This window comes from Sphaerodactylus townsendi, linkage group LG08 (assembly GCF_021028975.2).
Source record: "Sphaerodactylus townsendi isolate TG3544 linkage group LG08, MPM_Stown_v2.3, whole genome shotgun sequence".
Taxonomy (NCBI): Eukaryota; Metazoa; Chordata; class Lepidosauria; order Squamata; family Sphaerodactylidae; genus Sphaerodactylus; species Sphaerodactylus townsendi.
Window position 1 is genome coordinate 7,922,833 of NC_059432.1, and position 23,215 is coordinate 7,946,047.

At 49.7% G+C, this 23,215-nt stretch overlaps 1 protein-coding gene across 3 annotated transcripts in view; it reads right to left on the reverse strand.

Moving 5' to 3' along the window:
* Window positions 1–19,675, reverse strand: part of PSD (pleckstrin and Sec7 domain containing) — a 107,078-nt gene extending 87,403 nt beyond the window's left edge. For all 3 annotated transcript variants that reach the window (XM_048505572.1, XM_048505571.1, XM_048505570.1), the window contains exon 1: window positions 19,533–19,675. The gene's annotated coding sequence lies outside the window, so the exon portion shown is untranslated. The remainder of the gene's footprint in view (window positions 1–19,532) is intronic.
* Between the last annotated feature and the right edge of the window lie 3,540 nt (window positions 19,676–23,215).

A 23,215-nucleotide genomic window follows, 5' to 3' on the forward strand; every position in this document is an offset into this window, starting at 1 on the left:
CAAACTACCTGTAAAGATCTTAAAGTTTGCTTATTTCTTTTAAGTGTTCTTTTTTCTCTTGCAAAATGCTGTGTGTACAACTGTAAAATCCTGAGCTATTTTTAGGCTGGGCCCGAGGGGGGGGAGGTGGACAGATATCTTTTAAAAAATTGTTTAAAATTTATATAACAGAAAAAGAAGATAAAAAGAAAAATGGATCCTATCCTAGTTACAATTCTAAATACTAAGAGAGACACCAATGTTATTTACATAGAACTATATAAAAATCTTAAATCAATTACAAATATTAAATATTTTTAAGGTAGATTGTAACAGACCAAGATTTTTCCAAGCAGGAGCAAAAAGAAAATCAGGAATTTTGTTATTCTAATGACTAAACAGGAGGGGTGGGCGCTGCTTCTCTTTCTTGTCCACCACTGCATACCTTCTATATAAAGCAATCCTGGACAGTGGGTGGGTACTGCACTTGCAAGAGGGGGGAACACCCTTTAAAAATAAACAGAGAAGACACCTTAATGTGTAGCTAAAGATCAGAGGGCATAGAAATTTGTGTTTGTATTGTGTGCAGTGGGGTACACACAATTATGGCCAGAATCATACTGAGTGTCCCCAAGGAACCATCTAGACAGCTGTACAAAGTCCACAGTTGAGTCTCCTGATATGTGTTTTTAAAGGTAAAAAGCATCCACCAGGTCTCTTGATTTGACCTGGGTCAGGACATAAGACCGGAGGGTGGGGGGGGGGGGGTACTTTTCCCCTACCAGAAATTGCTCACCTTCTGAGCATTTATTACAAACATAAAGTTGGAAGAGGCCACAAGAGCCATCCAGTCCAACCCCCTGCAAGGCAGGAATACACAATCAAAGTATCCTTGGCAGGTGGCTATCCAACCCCTGTTTAAAAACCTCCAAAGAAGGAAATTCCACCATCCTACAAGGTAGTGTATGCCACTGTCGAAAGCTCTCGCCATCAGGAAGTTCTTCCTGTAGTTTAGGTGGAATCTCTTTTCCTGCACCTTGAATCCATTACTCCTTGTCCTAATCTCTGGAGAAGCAGAAAACAAGCTTGCTCCATCTTCAACAGGGCATTCCTTCGAATACTGAAACATGACTATCATGTCCCCACCTTAATCTTCTCTTCTGCAGGATAAACATGCTCAGCTGCCTGCCTAAGCCACTTCTCATAGGGCATGGAATCCAGACCTTTGACCATTTTGGTCACTCTCCTCTGGACACACTCCACCATGTCAATATCCTTCTTGAATTGTGGTGCCCAGAACTGGACACAGTATATCAGGTGAAGTCTGACCAATGCAGAATAGAGTGGTACTACTATGTTCCTAGATCTCCTATGGATGCAGCTCAGAATTGTATTGGCTTTCTTGGTTGGTGTTTCACACTGCTGACTCATCTTCAGTTTCTGGTCTACTAAGACTCCCAGATCCCTTTCACATGAACTGTAGTCAAGCCAGGTGTCCCCCAGCCTATATCTGTGCATTTCTTTTTTTTCTGCCTAAGTGCAGAATCTTACATTTATCTCTGTTGAAATCCATGTTATTCATTTTGGCCCAGCTCTCTATTGGTCCAGATAATTTTGAATTCTGACCCTGTCCTCTGAGGTATTCATTACCCCTTTTAATTTGGTGTCATCTGCAAATTTGATTAGCATGCCTTCTATCCTATCATCCAAGACATTGATAAAAATATTGAATAGCACTGGGCCCAGGACAAAACCCAGTGGCATCTCACTAGTAACTTCTTTCCAGGACAAAGATGAGCCATTGGTGAGCACTTGGGTTTGATCAGTAAACCAATTAAAAATCCATTTAACAGTAGCATTGTCTAGCCCACATTTTAGTAGCTTGCTTGCAAGAATGTCATGGGGGACCTTGTCAAATGCCTTACTGAAATCAAGATATGCTACATCCACAGCATTCCCTTGATCTACCAAACCTGTCACTCTATCAAGAAGAAGAGGAAGAAAGGAAGGAAGGCAAAAGAATGAAAAAAGAAAGAATGAAAGAAAGAAAGAACGAATGAAAGTGGAGGAGGAGGAGGAGTCTGGCATGATTTGTTTTTGAAAAACCCATGTTGACTTTTAGTGATCATGGCATTCCCTTCTAAATGCTTCCAGACTGTTTAATGGTTTGCTCTAGAATTCCTGGTATTGATGTCAGGCTGACTGGGGACTAATTGTTTGGGACCTCTTTTTCTCCCCTTTTTAAGATGGGGAGAACATCAGTTCTCCTCCAGTTTGCTTGGACTTCTCCTGTTCTCCAGGAATTCTTAAAGATTATTGGGTTCTGACATTACAGCTGACAGTGCTCTTAATACCCTGGGATGTAGTTAATCAGGCTCTGGAGATTTGAATTCATTTAAAGTAGCCAGGTATTCCTAGCCTACCTTTTTATTTATTCTGAGCTCAATTTCCCCTACTGCATCTTCTGTTCCATTTCTTCCTGGTTGAGCACTGTTTTCCTTTTGGGAGAAGAGCAGGAGAAAGAAGGTGTTGAGTAGTTCTGCCTTTTCTCTGTCCTCTGTTAGCATTTTGCCATCTTCTCCACATAGTGACCCTATCACATCTTTTTTCTTCCTTTTGCTATGGACATAACCAAAAAACCCTTTTAAAACAGTTTTTAACCTCTTTGGCAAGACTGAGTTCATTCTGCACTTTTGCTTCTCTGACTTTCTCCCTACACATCCTCGCTATTTCTTTGAATTCTTGTTTGGTGATTTCCTCCTTTTCCCGGTTTTTGTTCATGTCCCTTTTAAATCTTTGCTCAATTGAAAGGTCTTTGGACACCCATCCTGATTTCTTTAGACAGCTCCCATTTTTCCTCCTCATTGGAACTGTCTGAAATTGTGCTTCAAGATCTCACTTTTAAGAAACTCCCATCCCCCCTGCACTCCCTTCTTGTTCAGTATTCTTAACCCTGGGATCACACCCAGTAGTTTCCTGAAATCCGCTTTCTTAAAGTCTAGCATGTCTGACTATGCTTGGCGTCCCCTTTCCACTGAATAACAAACTCCAGGATAACGTGGTTTTCCCACCTAAGGGATAATTGACATCTCCTATTACTACTTTTTCTTTCTGAAAGTTTGGTCGTCTGTTCCAGGAAGGCATCATCCAACCCCTCAGTCTGGCTTGGGGGGTGGGGTGGGGGTGGTCTGTAATAGACCTCCATAACAAGATCACTGTTGTTCCTCTCCCCTTTAATTTTTACTTTCAGAACAAATGACATTTGTCTCCAGCATGACAGCCACAATGTTCCCTGCCCAGTGTGGCTCTTAGCTCTTCCATCCAGGAGACACCACAGCCAGGGCAGCCTGTGATACTTTTCTTATAGTTCTATTTGTGTGAACAATTGAAGCACAATTGTCACAAGACCTCACCTGAAAGAGTGCATCACATTTTGCACCTTTTCAACCCCTACTGAAAACAGATATTGGACTTAAATCAGTGTCCAAACATTAAGTGGAAAAAGTGATTCAAATATACATATCAATATTTAAGGGCGGCAACACATTCAGGTGTGCATGGATTTTTTATTGCTGTCTTAGAAACCTATGAAGTCAGAGGTCACAAGTCAAATGGAGAACTATATCCTGAATATGGGCACCAAACATCACTCAGGTTTACATTTACATGAAAAGGCAGAAGCCTCATTCTACTCAGTCGGAGACAGAACAAACAGAAACTGCACAAGAGGGATATCGTACACGAGTGGAGATTATGCTATTTGACGCTCATGTCCAACTCCCACACTTTTCCCTACGCACGAGCAGGCTGGTGTGGAATGGCCCCTAGAACTGCATGGAGCTACTCAGTCGCCCCATTTCTGACACGAGGCGTGTGGCTAAATCACCAACACAAAATTGTGCAGCCAGTGTGCCCTGAGGCGGAGGTGAACATGGAATGTGAACCTAAATTAAAGCACGAAGAGTAAAAAGAAAGGAGAGAACTGCCTTATGTTTGAAAAGTCATGGCAAGAAAGCTATTTAATATAGAGGGGGCATGAGAATCTCTGTACAGACAAAATAACAAGTAAAATACTCAAAGAATTTCCAAGGGGGGGGGGATGTACACCACCTTGAGCAAAGTAAAGCAGTGCGCTAATTTTACCTCCAGTGTGGGGAGATGATAGAGAGATCACCTGCCCCTATGAGAAGAGGAGGCAGGAAGCGACCCTGTGGGCACTCTCTTTCAGGAAGAGGTGGTCAAACAGGATCTGGAGCTTTGAATGATAAATGAAAGAGCACCTCCGACTCCCCACAATTAACAAGGGGTGCAGTCGTCCATCACCAGTGGGTTCAAACCAGCCGTCTTGAGCAGCTCCCCTTTCATCGGGTCTGTGCAGGAGAACTGTGGAGTGGGTGGGCACAATCTGCCCCCATCATACTGTGCACCTCAAACCCGTGGCCCGAGGCAGGCAGAAGGAGCTGTAAGAAGCGGCTGGAATATAAAGAGGCTTTGTTAAAAGTGAGGACAAGGCCCAATTACACTCTTTGCTCAGCACAGAAAGAGGAGGGGATTATGGGATAGAGGTAATGGGCTTCAGCAGCATCTGGCAAAGAAGGTGCTTGGGAGCATGTCGGTCACTAAGAGACAGGCCCTGACGTAAGATGAGTCACAGCCGGGATTAAATCAAAGTCAGCGGTGGCAGAAAGTTCATCAACAGGGCAAATAGAAATGCTCTCTGTATCCTGTCTCAACAAAAGAAAGTACCTCAACGTGGAATCAATCCACAGCCAGTTCCTGGGCCTTGGTTTCAGAGGAAAGCTCCTGCAGTCCTAGTGCCCGCCCTGTTCTGCACCACCACCACCACCCCTAAGTCCTGATTCTCCAATTTCATTTTAAAAGCTATTTTAAGCCCCGTTTCTGTCCAAACCTTTCTTCTGTGCCTATTAAGAATGCCTCGGCACAATGATTTAAAAAGGCAGGTTCTGTTTTGACCTTAGATGCACTAAGAATGCTCTTTTATTACACTAGCAAGCTTAATAGGGCACAGAAGAAAGGTTTGGACAGAGGTGGTGCTTAAATTGGCTTTTAAAATGCAACTGAACAACCGCACTTCTTTGTCCTGCAGATAGATGGCCCTGTCACTTCTGCCACACCACACACAGCCAGTGGCGTATCTGCTCAGGGATGGGGGGGGGTACTCCTTGTTCCGGGCGCCACTAATCTGGTCACATGGGGGTGCACAATTGGCCCCCCACGTGACTAGGTCCGTGAGGCCCCCCACGTGAGGAAGTACTGCTGCTTTGTCGACTTCAGGCTCCCTCAGCCCCGGACCTAGTCATCGACAAGGGCGGGGTCAAGGATGCTGGGCCCACCCACCCCCGGGCTCCCTGGAGCCCGGGAGCCCAGCTTCTGCCCTCCCCTCTGGGGAGAGCAGAAGAGACTGCCATCCTCCGAGAGGTGCATTTATAAGCACTGAGGCGGGGGGCAGGGCTCAGGGGCATGGCCACTGGGCCATGCTCTTCTATTGGGAGTAGAGCTGAAATGAAAATGTAAGCATCCAAATCCCTCAGCTTCCTTCCCAGAACCTCAAAATCCCTTGTGATGCCCCAAAACCTACGTCTTGCAGGGTCCTTTGTTCCCAGGAAGGGATAACCATCAGTGGCCTTGACAAGTCCTGTCAGTCTCTCTGTGACATCGTGTATTTTTGCCCAGGGAAACAGCCCACCTCTCAAGACATCTTGCCAGGCCTGTAAATCACTGCTTCCATTTCCCGCAGCGCCACCCATCATCTCTGGGGTTTTGCAGGGGCTATTCCTTGGACTGAAACTTCTCTCACATGCTTATTCTCCAAGGACTGACTCTGTGGCTCATGTGCCTGTTCCTTATCCTCACTGACAAGAGAGATAACTTCTGTAGCTTCAAAATTCAAACCCAGTTCTCTCCAAACATCCTCAGCCCTGCTGACCTCGCAAGGTGTCTGTTGTGATGAGGGGAAAGGAAAGGAATTTGTAAGCCCCTTTGAGTCTCTTTATAGGAGATAAAAGGGGGAGGGTATAAATTCAAAGTCCTCCTATTTCTCCTTCTTCTAAATAGATTACGGGGTGAAGAATCCTAGTCCCACATCAGATCTAATTAGACCTTTAATTGTTCAAAACCAGCATAGCATCCAGAACCTGCAGAAGAACCCAGAGAATATATGTGGGAATGCAAAATACGCACAGCCGCACCAGCTCCACCCAGCAGCTATGAAATGTGCTGTGAATTCGATGGATAACGCAGACACATGGCCTGAAACGCCTTTTCCTCCGCCCCTCTTTTCCTTTCCACTTTTCTAAACTGGCCTTGGTTCTGTCTTCTCTCCCCTGCATCCCTTGCCCACCTGTTTCTCCATTAACTGGCTTGGGTTCTGCCCAGCATTTCTGTGGGAGCAAGGATTTCTGCTGGCACACTGGGAGGCATGAGGGGGGGAAAGGCCTTCCACGGGCACCTGCAGGAACACGCCCCTCTTCCTAGCTTTCTCTCTGGCCCCCTGTTCCTTCCAGAGCAGTGAGCTGGATGTTTGGGGGTTGAAAGAATAGCTTTGCATACACTCTAAGGGCGACTCCCCACAGATGATTAATCGTGTGATACTCATGTGATAAATCATGCTTTGAACAAGAACTCCCCATGGCCCAAATGCTGAACACGGCTTCATTATGGCTCTGGCGTGCATCCCCCCCTCATCACACTGTTTTCAGAACCTGCATGAAGTACACCTTTTTGCCTATCAAGCACCAAAGGTGGGGAGAAACAGGGGCAGATGCGTGTTATTGTTCCCGCCCTTGGAGCCTTCCAGCCAATCAGAATGCAATGGGCTATCTTTAAAAAATATATACATTTAAGGAAGTATGCGAGAGCCTGGCAGGGGCGTTTGTTTGGGGGGCGGGCTGGGCTGAGCTGAGGGGCAGTAAGCGGAGGCCCCCATGGGGAGGAGGTGTGGCAAGGGAGAAGGGTTGAGGGTTGGGCCCCTCCGAGGGGCCGCCGCCACTCTTCTCTTGCGAGCACGGCTGGGTAGCTGTCAGGCGAAGGGTGTCGTGCAGCTCGGCAGTGTGACCAGTTTAAATAAGTGAAGCGTGGTGGTTGTGCAGTGGAGCAGTCATGCAGCTGCCAGCCGGCAAGGGCTGGCGGAGGTGAGCAGCCAGGCCTGGGGGGCTACTTCCCCTGATATGCCACTGCCGTCACCTCCCCCACCAGGCTTGGAGGACCCCAGGCTCCCCTCGCTCGCCCTCCTTCTCCAAAGGTGGGGGGGGGGGTAGAGGAACCCGCCTGAGACAGCTCACAAAGTAAAAAAAACAACACAATAAAATCACAGAAATAGCATAAAGACAACAACAGCCACTAAACCAAGCTGACCTGGCAACTCCCTCTGGGATTTTAAAGGCAAGTAACGAACAGTTGGTTTGCCACTGCCTGACTCTGAATAGCAGCTTCTTTGGTGGTCTTAAATCCAAAAATTAACCCGAGCCAATCCTGCTGAGCTTCTGAGACCAGGTGAGACTGGAGCAGCCAGGGCCGCCACCCAGGTTAGGGGCCATGATGAATTGTGCCCAGTAACAGGACAGCAATGCAAATCGGTCAGCAGAAGGGCAAGGCAATTTCCTAGGCTTCCAGGAACTTGATTTGAAATATCCTCCTCTCTGGCCAGAAGTTCCTTTACTTCCACAAGTCCCTTGCTTCTGAGTGGCGTTCAGACAGAAAGCGCAGTGTTTGCAAACTGAGTCCTGGCGTGTATGAGGCTCGAAACCCCTTTGCAAAGAGCTGGCCTTCACGTGAACAGCTAAGGATTAGGCAGCAGGAGAATGGGACTGGTGGGGGTGGGGAGCTGTTTTCTCACCTAGCACAACCCCAGCCACCTCACCGTTCCAAGCAGATCCCTCTGCTCCTTCCCTTTACCTTTGCACAGTACATAAAAAAGGTTCACAAACAAAGGGGCATCCAGCTACAAAACCACATTTTTCTTGTTGTAGTAACCTGAGCCCACAATCCTCCTGAAGACACCTCTGATAGCAACACAAGGCACAATCATACTCTCTTATTTTCAGTCAATTAACCTCAAACAGAATTACCACCCACAGTTGTCTCCATCAGAATCCCCATCCAGGCGTCAGCATAGAACCGCATTTTGACAATGTCCAGGGTAAGGGGAACTTGTTCACTAGGCTTGAAACAGGGATTTCCTGGGCAATCGCTCACATCACGTGACCTCAAACATGCTCTGGAGTCAGGAAAAGGTGGGCGCAGCAGAAGTCTGAGGATGTGGCATGAGATGCCGCATGACGGGAAAGCACAGCAACAGCATTCCTACCAAAGCAAAGAGTTTACGGCTAGCCACCCAGTATGGTATTTTCAGGTCTCCCAATCCCACCCCACCCCTGACCTGCCAAGGCATATTCTGCTGATCCGCAGCCTAGATCTGCTCCGGTTCTCTCGGCTCAGCAAGGATCAGTTCTGAGTAAATGTGACATCCATCTGGATCAGAAGGACATGCCTTCCTGGAGAATCCAATCCTCAGAGACAGTAAACAAGTTCTGAGCCACTCCACCACCCTCGGAGAAAATGGTTCCGTGACTGAGGGCAGGAGGTTCAATGTACGAAGCATCACTCCGTGCCGACTACTGAGTTTTCATTTCTAAAAACTGAGAAGTAGGAGGAGCTTCTTCCACACCATCATTTTTAGAAATGAAGGCCTGCCCTCACCCAACAATGTATACACACCTGTGTGCAGTCTCACCATATGTTCGGATCAACATACACATTCATTTAAAAAACTACATATTGTCGGTCAATGCTGTGTATGGCACCATTAAATCAACAAGAGTCTCCACGGACTGCCCCAGATCTTGTTTGCAACAAATACTGATTTATGCTCTGCCTTTGACTCAATAAACAGGGATCAACTGTGGGAAAATCAACTAAGATCACTATTAATAAAGGCCTCATCTGGTTAATTGATAGCGAGGTCAGCTTAGCAGCATGGCAACTGACACTTGTTTTGTTCAATTTAAGAAGAGAAAGGCCTTGCCAGATCGATCCTGGCCAAAACGATCCCTCTCTGGTCTGGAGCAAGACTGGCACTAGCTGTTAGGCACGGGTGTGGCGAACAGCAACCCTGGAAATAAAGTGGAAGCAGAACTCCCTCCAGGCCCGTGTCACTGCCTCAAGCAAGAGGCCCCATCCCAGAGGCGTACCGGCAGAAAATGGGGCAAGATCAGATTTTTTCCACCCCTGCTGGAGCGGTGACGAGTGAACGCAGCCTTCCCCAGAGGGAAGAGGGAGGGGGCAATACCACATGGCAATTCTTAAGGCAAGCTGGGCGCAGCCTGTTTAAGCTGTGGGGGCCGGGGTGAGGCCGGGGTCAGCAGTTCGGGCCATGCCTGAGGGGGTGTGGTTTTGGGGCTCCCGGGCCTTTTCAGCAAGCTGGAGGCGGCTTGGCTTTCAAGCAAGGAGATCTGGGAAGGCCAGCGTTCCAGAAGCGGGACGCTTCTTGCGGGGGCTGGTCTTGGCAGGGCCCTGCTTACTGCCTTCCTGGCCAGATGTGGCCAGTTTTAAGCAAAGGGCCAGGCCAGCAAGGGTGAGCCAGCACAGGTGGGTAGGGGCCTCCTCGACTGATGGTCCCGGCATTGGGAGAGGCAGTAGACCATTCCTTCACTAGCCAGGAGCCAGTTGGGCACAGGCTGGCTCCTCCCCACCAGGCCGGGGAGCTGCTGGGATGGGAGGGGTGCCTGGGCGTGTGGATCGATTTTGCGCCCTCCAAGTGATAAAATGCATGGCGCCTGGGGACATGTGATACCACATGTCCCTCTGGGCGGTACGCCTCTGCCCCATCCCTTTCCAGCCCTGCACTGCTGCCAGCTGCTTCTAAGCCACAGTGTTTTGGCCCCAGCCAGCCAAGCATCCCCTGCTCTGCTGATGGCTGGGCCAAGTTCCACCACACATTATGCTAACCCAAATGCTTGCTTGGGTCCCTCATCCAAAGCCAGCGGAATAGCCTACAAAATGGGCTGCTTCTGCAGGGAATTTGCAGATTTGCAGTAAGTGACAGCATTTCTTCTGGGCCCTGGCTCCTCTAATGTATCTTATTAATGTAGAGACGTTGAGTATTTTTTAATTGTGACATTTGTGATATTGATCATTGTGGGCTGCACTGAGTACAAAATAAGGCAAGGTAATATATCATTCCCTGGATATATATTTATTTCATTTCATTACCTTTATTGGCATAAGAAATAACAGAACAATAATACCAATAAGAAAGAATAATTAGGAGAGTATTGAAATAACAGTACATAAAAATTTGGCCACAGCCTCCAGAATCACATTGTTCTCATTATTGAGTAGAAATACAGTTTTTTGTGAGTCGCTTGACTCGACTTGATCTACCAGCAAGGGGGCTGGGAGCTTGGCTCCAACAGACACATACAAGGGGCCAGGGACGTAGGTAAGGGGGGGTTTTCTCGGGTTCAAACCCCTCCCATTCAAGTCCGAAGCTCCGCCCGCCAGTTTGTGGGTTTTTAAAACATTTTTAGTATTTTTTTGTTTTTTGGCCTGCAGGGGGCACATTGTTTAGGCTAGCAGTACCAAACTTTCAGGGATTGTTTGGGGGACTCTTCTGATGATACTACCCAGGTTTGGTGAGGTTTGGTTCAGGAGGTCCAAAGTTATGGATTCCCAAAGGGGTGCCCCCATCCTCCATTGTTTCCAACGGGTGCTAATAGGAGATGGGGGCTACACCTTTGAGGGTCCATAAGTTTGGACCCCGAGCCAAACTTCACCAAACCTGGGTGGTATCATTAGGAGAGTCTCCTAAAGATACCCTGAAAGTTTGGTACTTCTAGCTTAACAATTGCACCCCTGACAGCAGGCACCCCACAAATTTCCCCAGATTCTCCTTTTAAATCCACCCCATATGGCATGGATTTAAAGGGAAAATCTGAGGCCCTCAGTTTAGAAGAAGAAGAAGAAGAGTTTGGATGTATATTCCCCCCTTTCCCTCCTGTAGGAGACTCAAAGGAGCTTAAAATTGTCTTGCCCTTCCCGCCTCACAACAAACACCCTGTGAGGTGGATGGTGCCGAGAGAGCTCCGGAAAGCAGTGACTAGCCCAAGGTCACCCAGCTGGTGTGTGTTGGAGTGCACAGGCTTATCTGAATTCCCCAGATAAGCCTCCACAGTTCAAGCGACAGAGCAGGGAATCAAACCTGGTTCCTCCAGATTAGACTGCACCTGCTCTTAACCACTACGCAACATTGAAAGTGATGCTGTTTCAGGATGGGGGATAATCCACCCCAAAATAGCATCACTTTCAATGTTGTTTAACTGGGGACCCCAGATTCTCCCTTTAAGATGGATTTAAAAGGAGAATTTGGGCTCTCTAGTTTAAACACCTTTGAAAGTGATGCTGTTTGGGGGTGGATTCCAGCATCACAGTGGCTGCCGGGGAGGGGGGGGGCAAGACTCAGATTTTGCACCGGGCTCCATTTTCCCTCTATGCCTCTGCCCAGAGGGGAGGGCAGAAGGAACTGCCAGCTGCCGGGTGGGAGCCCAGCTGGTTGGGGGCAGGGGAGGGCAGGGCAGGGGAGTCTGCTGTCCCCGGCCTCGGAGAGCTGCTTTTATACGTGCTAGGCCGGGGCTTGGGGAGGCGTGGCCATGTTCTAGGGACGGGTGGGGGTGTGGCCCCATCCCCGAACCCCCCCATAAAAAATCTATACTTATGTCCCTGCAATAAGATATGCCAAACAGACTCTTCACAGGTGAGATTACAAATACATTTCCTCTTGTGGTGCGGGAGCCCCAGACTTCTTCCTTGTCGAAGAACAGAAGGTAAAACATTGCAACAAGCTAATGATTCAGCCCGTCACCATTTAGGCTCTATTAGCAATTGCAGATATCCTGCCATAGTTGAGTTATTCCCAAAAAGGAGGGAAAACAAAATTTATTGTCCTCATTTATCAATCCCCAGGTATTCCAGATCAAGGAGCCTTGTTTTGATTGTACCAAATGCCTCCCTTTCAGTAAGCATGGCTAATATATATTTATTAAATGCTATACACACACACGCACACACACACACAACACACCTTCATTTTTTAAAGTAGTAGGAAAAACTATGCCAGGGACTGGGGAGGAGTCGGTTCTTTTGTGATGTCACCAGTTATATCCAATCATAGCTGTGTACAACTAATGGCTACGCCAGACATGCAAGACCCGTTTGTGAGAACATTCCAGAAAAAACATGGTTTCTAACCAAATGCTGTTGTTGGCACTCTGGTGGATTCTGCACAGCATCTTTATAACAAGTTGCAATCGTTATAAATGAATTTGTATTTCATTTATAAAGGGAGAACTAATTCATTTATAATGGTTGTTATAAATATGCTGTGTGGAATCCACCCTTTCTCACTGCTGGAAACAGGAATGCCTAAGGAGAAAATGGGAAACATTCAGGAAAAAAAACCTTGCCCATCCTTTTTATTTCCCAAAGATTTCCCCCTACCCTCATTTTTCAACAAAAAAACCCCCCAGGAAATTTTAGTGACCACTTAAAGAACTCCCATGACACATCAACTCCTTTACGGAGTTCCCCTTTGGATTGGAGCTTGGAATAAATCTGTAGAGAGAGTCCAGTCCAAATTTATTTATGAGATTTTTGGGGTAGCCCACTGTGTTCCATATGCTGTTCTGTGTCTCGAATCAGGACAGCACTTGTTGGTAACCAGAGCATGGATAACTACCATATATACTTGCATATAAGTCAAATTTTTCAGCACATTTTTTGTGCTGAAAAAGCCCCCTTCAACTTATACGCAAGTCAGGTGAATTTTAAAAAATATTTTAGGGGATTTACTTTGTAGACTGCCAGGGGGTGCAGTTTTTAGGCTAGTGGCACCAAAATTTCAGGGATTTTTCAAGAGACTCTCCTGATGATACCACCCAAGGATTTTGAGAGTAATGAGAGTTTGGTTCCAGGGGGTCCAAAAGTTATGGGATCCCCTAAGGAGGTGTTCTCCCCATCCCCCCCCATTGTTTCCTAATGGGGAGCTAATGAGAGGTAGATGGAGGCCTTGTGGCAACATTTTTGAGTGGGTCCATAACTTTGGACCACCTGACCCAACCAAACTTCACCAAACCTGGGTGGTATCATCAGGAGGATCTCCTAAAGATACTCTGAAATGTTGGTACTGCTAACATAAACATTGTTCCCTATCTCCTGACCAAAAATCCAGTTTTGAAGGATTTTAACTCTTGTGTTTTAGCTTGGTTGCTGGTTGAGCTAAGGTTTTTGTACTTCTAAAGTTATTGTTGAGACCATATTGTTTTTGTTGACCCTCTTTTCCACCTACAGAGCTAGTTTACTGTTTTTCTTTGAAATAAATATTCAAAAACATTTAACCTACTGATGCCTCAATTAATGTAATTTTATTGGTATTGATTTTTATTTTTGAAATTTACCAGTAGCTGCTGCATTTCCCACCCTCGATTTATACGCAAGTCAATACGTTTTCCCAGTTTTTTGTGGTAAAATTTAAGGTGCCCTCATTGACTTATATGTGTGGAGTGCGTACTTATACACAAGTATATACGGTACATTGCAGGGAGATAAATTCTGGTCTCATCTTTGCTTTAATACTGAAGCTGAAAGTCTCACACATTTAGCCCTCTCTGAACTGAAATCCTCTGAATGGTGGAAGTGTATAGAGGCCAAAATATCCTATTTAGGTCTCTCCTTCAAAACCTTTTTTATGCAATCTGCAAACGAAATTTGGCTATCCCTAAAAAGAAGGCTACTGGACCAGGAATACCAGTTGCTGTTGCGTGCAGCCAGGACATCTTGTTCTCCCTTGCACTATGGAATCTATCCTGAAATTAGCATGACAGCTAAATATCTATCCCAACTATCAGAGCCCAGGCAGAGATGGAGCATTACTCGAGCTAGATGTAACGCATTCCCCTCTGCCGTTCTTAAGGGCCGCATACAGTTGAATATTCTCAGACTTCAAGATAGAACATGTACAGATTGTCAGGGATACTGTTGAGACCCTCGAAGGCATATATATGTTTTCTTGCCCGAGGTAGGCGCGACCTAGACTCCTCATCCTTTATTTGTCCGGCAAGGCACTAGGGGAATAAGAAAGAAGATTGTTCGGGCAGATACAAAGACTATTCACCTGCTGCATAATAGCGACGGCGGGGTAACTGGAAATACCGCTGAATTTGTATTAGAAGTGCTCAAGTCAAAGACATAATGGAAGCTTGATCACCTCTTCTGTACCAACCTTATGTGTTTTGTCCAATTTTATGTCCTGTTTTAACACCCGCTCTGTCCTGTATTTTGTTTTATTTTTACTGATATGCCTAATAAAGGTCAGTTGAAGTTGAAGAACTCCCATGAAATATTTTTATTCTCATTAAAAAGCCCACCTTGCTCAAAAAGGCATCTCACTCATTTCAAAAATGCTTAATGTTAATAAATTATTCAAAGTTCTAAAATTTAATTTCCAAATATATTGGCAGTCCTACTTAATATGACTGAATGAGAGTATTTCCATCCAAATAATACATTTTTGTTTTAATACAGAATTTTGTTCAGTCAACTTTTTTATTTTCCTGCCTCTCAAATAAAGGAGCTCCCGTGGGAGGCAAAAGTTCTGCAGTGCAAAGCTCAGCCCATGACCTGAGTTCAATCCTGACAGAAGCTGGTTTTAAAGAGCTGGCTCTAAGTTGACCCATCCTTTCATCCAAATCAGTACCCAGCTTGCTGGGGTCAAGTATAGATTGCGGAAGGCAATGGCAAACCACTTTTGTAACTTCAGTCTACCTAGTAAATATTGTGGTCTGACGTCACTCCATAGATCAGTACTGACCCAGTACTCACACAGGAGACTCATTTACCTTTTTATCTTTACCAGACTGCAAAGTTAAAGATAATTTGCTATGGCAGCATATGATGCAGTTCCTTCTCAAGGACTGGGTATCCCTGCATTTTTTCCTTACAGAAAACCAAGACACTGACACTTTAAAATTCCATAAGCATGCCAAATAGTACAATTTTATATGCCATGTTATAAATGATACATTTTTATTGTTAAATCAGTAAATCCAGTTTAAGTTAGACAGAGAAGCCTATATTTCATAAACTGAATATATTTATTACTAGCGGGGCCCGGCCACGCGTTGCTGTGGCTTATTGTGGTGAAATGGGAAAGGAACAGTAGGAGCAAATCAACTGCAGAGGCCAGCAGTACGTGCTCATGGAAACGCACAGGCTGATACTGTGCGATGTCATTGATGTGTGTGACCGCATTCCTTGTGGGGGATGGAAAGGCACCCCTCCCACACATCTAGGCCTGGCCTGGTCACTTGCATCCTTACCTGGGGAGTCAGTTGGGTAGGTGGCAATGGGTGTCAAGCCTTCTGAGTGGAAAACCCTCTGAGGGGCATGAGCTCTCAGCCATTTCAAAAGTAAATCGCCACGGTTGTTTCTTTTTGACCGAGCTTACTCCTGAGTAACGCGTGCCTCAGAGGCAACCTGGTTTTCTGAACTGTAACCTCAGTATTCAGGGAATCTAGGCTGGCTGGGTCCTCCCTCCCCTCCCTTGCATGCAACCCCACACTCTCTCCCCTCCCTCACTTCTGTTCCCTTGCATGGCACCCCTCCCCCTACCTCCCTCCCATTTCCCTTTGCTAGAGTGGGTGGGTCATATCCAGATGCTGGGCCCCCTCCATTCCCTCCCTTGCATGCCACCCCTCACTCTCTGTCCCCTCCCTAACTTCTCTTCCCTTGCATGCCTCTCCCTCCGTCCCTTCCGTCTTCCACCCTCTCTTCCCTTGCATGCCACCCCTCCCCCTCCCTCCCTTCCGTCTCCCTCTGCTAGGGTGGGTGGGTCATATCCAGATGCTGGGGCCCCTCTCTCCCCTCCCTTGCATGCCACCCCTCACTCTCTCCCCTCCCTAACTTCTCTTCCCTTGCATGCCTCCCCCTCCGTCCCTTCCCTCTCCCTCCGCTGAATGTGTATGAGAGTTAGGGTGTGGTGGTGTGTGGTAGCAGTGCAGGTGGGAGCCTGCACAGGAGGAGTGAAAGATACCTGGCGTGTGAGGAGGGGGGAACCCCACCTGACATCCTTCCTTGCACCTGGGCAACACATGTGTATGTGTTTCATGTCCACTCGAGTTATTGCCTATGTACTGTTTCCACTGCTCATATCTGGCCATCTGAGAGAAACATTCTAAGGGCACGAACATTCTAAGGGTGACAGTTACACACAGGCAGCTTCATTACCTGGTGCGCCAGGAAAAAGATGTTTTACCTGGCTCAGGTGTGTTGTCTGACAGTGGGAGGTACGTAAGAACACAGTCGGGGGAATGAGTAAGGGTCTGTGAAATTTCCAGAGCGTTTGGGCCAGCAGGTGCGGGGTTATTCTTGAAGCAACAAATGCATGGTTCCATTTATATATGTATATATAGACTGCATCCATTTACCATGTGACTTATCCTACTTGCCCTTACCTAGATGACCCAGGCTAGTTTGATCTTGTCAGATTTCAGAAGTTAAGTGAGATCAGCCACCTGGTTAGTACCTGGATCAGAGACCACCCAGGAAGTCCAGGGTCATGATGCAGAAAGGCCATGGCAAACCACCGCCGTCAGCCTCTTGCCTTGAAAACCCTACTGGATTGCCATAGGTTGGCTGCGACTTGACAACACTTTAAACAAACACACACACACACACACACACACACACACACACACACACACACACACACACACACACACTCCTAAGCTTGATACTATTTTATTTCAAAAAAATCAATGACTAATTATAAACACTGCCAAGCCTGTGGATGCTGAAACTGCAGCTATGAACGGGCTTGAACGTCTCACCCCAAACTGGCTGTTTTCTACCATTCCGCCGCCTCATGAAGGCCGGCCAGCCAGCGCATGTTGTGAGTGTCAGAGTTTCAAACTAGGTTTGGATGACCGTTTGGCCACAGTCAGTCGGTCATGGGGGAGGTTGGGCCAGTTAGACCCCCCTGCCAGTCTGACCTACCTCACTGGGTTGGTCTGAGGATAAATGGAGGAGAGAAGGAACCTGCGTTGGGCTGCGTTGGGTCCCCTGCTGGGAGCAAATAAAGAATAAATGTCGCTAAAGATGGACGGCAGAGGTAGACTTGTGGGAAGGAGAGAAGCAAGCAGTGGGACATGAAAATACAGGGGTTGTGGGAGAAGGGAAAGAGGACATAGTATGGGGAGGGGATACAGGGGAAAGTGAGGTGTCCCCCCGCCCCGCAACAAAAGTCTGTAGAGGTTCCCTGCTACACAACTAAGCCCAGTCTGACAGTCAGCACCATACAGAATTTTCCCAGGAACAGGCTGTCCAGGGAAGGAAGGAGGGAAAGAAAAGGCAGGGGGGCAGAGAAAGTAGGATGGCCAGTGGGTGGGAAAGAGAGAAGCATGCAGTAGGGGTACAGCTACAGAAAATGGTGCCTGGGGGAAGGACTGAAACCGTGCCCTCACCCCTCCCAAAAAATCAGACACTCAGTTTTTAGATTATAGTATCAAAGCAACACCCCCTCGTTCCCCAAAACACTTTTACAAACATGTCTCACTCGCCTTCCTTACAGGGATGTTGGGGAGTCAGAAGGGGAAGACAGCAGCTTTGTGTGAGTTCATGTAAATATACAACCAACAGCGTCATCCTAGACAAAGTTACACCCGTCTGTGTCCCTTGAAGTCAGCGAGCAAAGAAAGGTGTAATTCTGCTTAGGACTGTGCAGCAAATGTATCTTTGGGACCTGATGAACCCCACCTACCCCTTTAAAGTGGGAGGACAATGTGGCAGTCGCCATGCTAACACAACTGGAGGTCAGTTTTAGATTAGCAGGGAAAATTCCCTGGGTCTTCAAGAAGAAATGAGGCTACCAAATTGAACAAAAGTAGACAGTTATCCAGAAAGTCCAACACAGACCTTGAGGTCGAAAGCCACGAGCTGACATTTTAATCACTCGCGGCATAAACAAGTATTTTCTCTCTGCACCTCCTCAATCTACTGCCTGACAGCTTCACTGGAAGCTCCGAAGTTCTCACCGCTCGAAGGAGGAAAAACCGACAACCCCTTCACTCCACATATCTCCGTTCCACTCTCCAGCCTTTCCTCATAGGCGCTTGCCTACTGCGTGTCCCTTCCTCCCCTCCGTTTCCTCCACCAGCCAGCTTTCTGAGGGGTAGGTGGGGTTCATCCTCTCTAGCGCCTTCTAAAAGCACATGCCTGGTGGAGGCCTCCAGGGTTCTTGCCAGAGGTGCCAGTGGTCAGTGGTCACTTCAGGTCTGACCAGGAAGCACTGCCACCGTTCTCTGTCAAGGTAAGCCATACCCTAAAAGGGTGTGTCCCCCCTTCCTCCACACCTTTCCAGGGCGATTACCAGACCTTCTGCATGGACCCCCTGGAGGATCCTCACGGGTCGCTGGAACTCTGCAGACCCCAGTTTGAGAAACGTTGCTGCAACTAACCTTTGCAACATGTCGCTAAAGTGGGCCTCTTCCTCGCTGGAGGACTGGAAAGAAGCCAACACCGACGACTGCCCAGGCACAGGCATGGGCGGGGCGGGGGCGGGGCCAAGCAACTGTCCTGGGCAGTTGGCCTGACCGACGCCTGTCCCGGCGGCATTGATCAAAGCCAGGAGGATGGCCCAACAATGCAAGAAGTAGCCCGAAGACCGCCCAGCCGAGCCGAGGGCGGCTTCCGCGTGTTCTGCCCCGAAGGCGGGCCTGAGTTGGCTGAGGATCGAGGCTGCGCGGGGATCGCCTGAGCCCCCCAAATGCTCTGGACCCACGGGAGCCTCGTGCCCTGCAGAGGGCCCCCACCCGCCGCACGCTCTCGCAGGGCGCCAGCGCGGTTCCAGGGGGACGAGCCGCAAGGGGGAGAGAGGCCGGCGCGAGAGATCTGCCTTTGCCTTCAGCAGGCTGGTCGGGCAGCCCACGGGGGCCCAAAGGCGGTGGCCCCGCCGCCGACACCCAACGACCCTGAAGGCCGGCGGGCAGGAGAGGCCACCCCAAAGGCCCCGGGGAAGCTCGCTCTGCCACCGGGAGAGAAGGAGGACCAGGAGGGGGGCGCCGAGGGCTGGGGCCCAGGGCAGGGCTGCCCGGTGAAGGGCTCCGGGCCCGTCTACCCTGGCGGGAGGTCTGGGGCCGGGGGCCCGTCCCGCATGAAAGGTGCCCGAGCCCCCCGCCCCCCCCCAAGCCTTTCCAGGCTGACCTGAGTGGCCGGGCGGGACAAGAGGACAGCTTGAGCAGGCTCCCGCCCCCCGCGGCCAAGCGGCCCCACACTGCGCCCGGCCGAGCCGCGGGAGGGGACGGCCGCCGCAGGAGACCCGGGAGCTCCGCGGGCCGCGCCAGGGAGGGCCCCCCGTCCACAGCCCCGGGCAGGAGGAGGCATCTCCCACGCGGGCATCCTCGCCCGGCCATGGCCCAGGCTGGAGTCCGGCGGGGCCCCGCCGCAAGCTTTTGTCTGCCCGGCCGCTCGCTCGCTCGCTCGCTCACCTGGGCCCGCCGCTCGCCCGCCGCCGCCCGGCCCCCCGGCCCCATCCTCCCGGCCAGGGCAGCAGGAGGCGCGCCGCTGCGCTGCTCCGTCCGTCCGTCCGCCCGTCGCGCACCTGCAGGCGGCCCCTCCCTCCCGGCCGCGCGCCCCGCAGCAGCAGCGGCAGCAGCAGTCTCAACAGCGCCAGGGAGGGAGGGAGGGAGGGGGCCCCGCGCGTTCCAGCGCCCCCCACCCCGCCTGCTCAGCCCCAGCCAATCAGAGACTCGCCCCGCCCGCGGACCGGGACCCCTGCCGGCCAAGGTCAGCCCCCTCCCCGCGGGTTCTCCTCCCTGCAGGCAGTGCGCAGGTGCGACCTGGCCAGGGAAGCCCTCTCCCCCTTCAGGCTCCTCGGGCACGTGGCGGGGCTTCCTCAGTCCCGCGCGGCGGGGGGGGGGGGGAACGGGCCCCCTCCCTGCGAACAGTCCCCCTCCCATAACCGACGTAAGCCGCCGTGACCGGGGAGGGCGGCCGCCCCCGCTCGGCCCCAGCAGCAGGCGAGTCCGCTCCGCCGTGGCAGGCCTGGTTCCTCGGGAGCAGCTGGAGAGAGGCCCGGCCGGGAGTCGGCCCCCGCCGCGCTTTCCCGCAGGCGCCAGGCGCGCGGTCGGGCAGCGGAGCTTGGGACTCGGATTAAGGAGCTGGGAAAGAGGCGGGGCGGGGCACCCACATCAAGAGCACCCCTGTTGCCCTCAGCTTCCATTTGAGCCATGGAGGGTGAGAAGGTTGGACAGTGGAGAAGGCGGACAGGAGGACGGCTGCTGATGCCTTTGAAATGTGGCGCTGGAGGAGCGTCTGATGAATTGCATCATGGGCTGCCCAACCCCCATCCCCCCATCTGTGGTCTTAGATCAAATCAAGCCTGTCTGGTCCCTAGAAGCTAAAGTGGCCAAACAAAAGAAGTCCGGAGTCACTGGAAAAGGCAGCAACACCAGGAAGGAAAAGCTGAAGGCAGCAGGAAAGGACACAACAGGAGACGGGCTGACCCCATCCCTTGGTGGGACCTGAGCAGGGCTGTGCGGGAGAGGATGTTTTGGAGGACACCAGATGTTGAAAGTGGTTTGACATTCACACACACACACACAGAGCCACCTCATTGAACAATGGGTGTGTGGTGTGTGGGGTGGGGGTGGGGGTGGGGGTGAATTCCCCATTACAAGCTGCCGGTGTGGCTGAGTGCTCTTGCCAGACAAAGATCACCTCTAGGCAAACTGGCTTATTTGGAGAGCAGACTCTATGCCAACACATCCCAGCTGAGCTCCCTCCCACTAGCCCTCCAAATCTCCAGGAATTTCCCAGCCTAGAGTTGGCAACCCTAATTTGCAATCCTTCTGCTACACCTCCGGCCAGCCCTTTTCCTCTGCAGGTGTCAAGAACATTCTTGAAAAGCCACTCAGAACAAGCGGGGAAGCCCAGAAAGGAATGCCTGTAAGTCCTGCTGAGCCCATGAGCGTGGACCCCCGGAATAGAGGCTGAGCTGTCCTCCTGCTGCCTGCGTGCAGACTGCCTGGCTGAGTAAGATGGGAAGTTGCAGATCAGCAGCAAGCTGCTTTATGTGAAGGTGGCAGCTGCAGTGCATCCCCCTGGGGAAATCAGGTTTGTCCCAGAGAAATCCCAGTAGGTCCCCATCAGGTTTTGACCTTTGAGGGGCCCAAATGGTAGAGACCCCCAGCCATCAAGACAGCTCTACGTCTGGAAGGTCTGGGACCCAGCCTGGCCCCACACTGAACAGTCAGTGCCTCCCGTGGTCCATGTGACTTGCTCGTCTTCCTCTCGGTCCTATACAGAGGGGAAACTGCCTATTGCCCCAATTTCCCTAATCATCTCATCTCTTTAGCCCTGTTCACCAGTTTGGTTTGATTTGATTTATTTGACTTATAAGTCGACCACGCTGGACGCATCAGTAACTCCTTCGCAAATCTGCAAAATAGCTTTTGTTTCCTTCTCTGCTTCCACCACTTCTCCTTGCCTGAACTTGTAGTTAACATCCAACTCTAGTTCCTTCTCATGTCCAATGATTCCTCCATTGTAAATAACTTCACACCTTTGGACTGAGTCATCCTGGGGGGCAGGAAGTGGCAGAAACAAACGGCCTGTCACCCACATTTTCCATCTCCTTATTTTCCAGTTCCAATGAATGCATGTACAATCCGTTCACAAAGTCCCTGAGGCCAGAGAAAGACTTCCCATATATTGATGGCCAGAATCAACTGTCTGTTGTGTGTTTTCTAGACACAATTGTCTGTTGTGGCCATGATCTGGTAGTTTTAGCTTACCGTGACTTGCTTCTAAAGATGCCAGCCATATATGCAGGTGATGAGTGTGGAGCAAAGGAGGAGGAGGAGGAAGAGTAGTTTGGATTATATCCCCCTTTTCTCTCCTGCAGGAGACTTAAAGGGGTTTACAATCTCCTTGCCCTTCCCCTCTCACAACAAACACCCTGTGAGGTGGGTGGGGCTGAGAGAGCTCCAGAAAGTTGTGACTAGCCCAAGGTCACCCAGCTGGCATGTGTGGGAGTGCACAGGCTAATCTGAATTCCCCAGATAAGCCTCCACAACTCAAGCGGCAGAGCTGGGAATCAAACCCAGTTCCTCCAGATCAGAGTGCCCCTGCTCTTAGCCCTCCAGATCCCTGCCACACAGCCTGGAAAACCCACAACAGCCAGAAGGCTTCAGAGTTTGCTGAGTGGAGTGGAACCACTTAACTTACAGTCCCACTCCTCTGCATGAGCTTTCCTGGAAAAAAAAAACTAGGACCTTTAAGTATCTGGTGATGGCAAATCTAGTTGTAGCAGACTACCTAGAACCAAACTGCCTGGCAGGGCAGAACAAACCCTTGGGCTCAGGGGCCAGGCTCAGCTTGGTGGGGACAGGGGCAGGAAAGCACCACCAGGGCAGTCTGGCCCAGGGAATCTCCAGGGGGGTGGGGGCAACCAGTGAGCCCAGGAGGCAGAACAATGGCTCTCTAGGCCCAACTGTTTTGATGCAGGGCAGGGAGAGAGAAGAGGAGGGTGAAGCTCAGCTCAAGAGCCAGGGAAAGAGGAAGGAGAATGGGAGGAGGCTGGCAGAAGAAGAAGGAGGAGGAGGCGGCGGCAGCCGGCAGCAGTGCCTTCTCCTAGTCTTCTTCTAGTGAATGCCTTGAAGGTAACTGTGCCTTTAGGGGCCTGTTTTGGTGAATAAAGCTGCCTGAATAAGGAAACAAACTGACCCCACGGAACCCAGGTGTTCCCCAGCACCCAGAGGGTGCTACACTAATTAAAAACCCTCTTTCCCCACAGCTTTTGGACACTTAAAAATTTGAAATATCTACCCTTCAACCTGGGGCTGCCCCAGTTCGAGTTGTAGTAAACCAGAATAACTATTCTTGAACTGCATTGAGATACAGAGTTTTCAGTGATTGCTGTTTGTGATACATTTAACAATGGTTGTCTTTCTTCCCACAATATTTGCATTCCTTCTGCCAGGCATCAGAAGGAATCCACAGACCACTCTTAAAGTTCCTTTGGATATAATAGTCCTCTTTTTTCATAGGTGTGACTTATTCCAAGTGAGTTCCTGCACACACCAAAGTCCTTCATGCTCTGAGGAAGTCTCTTGCAAATGTGTTACGATTTATGGATTTTTTTTCCAAATTGCATTTTGATTGTTTTTTT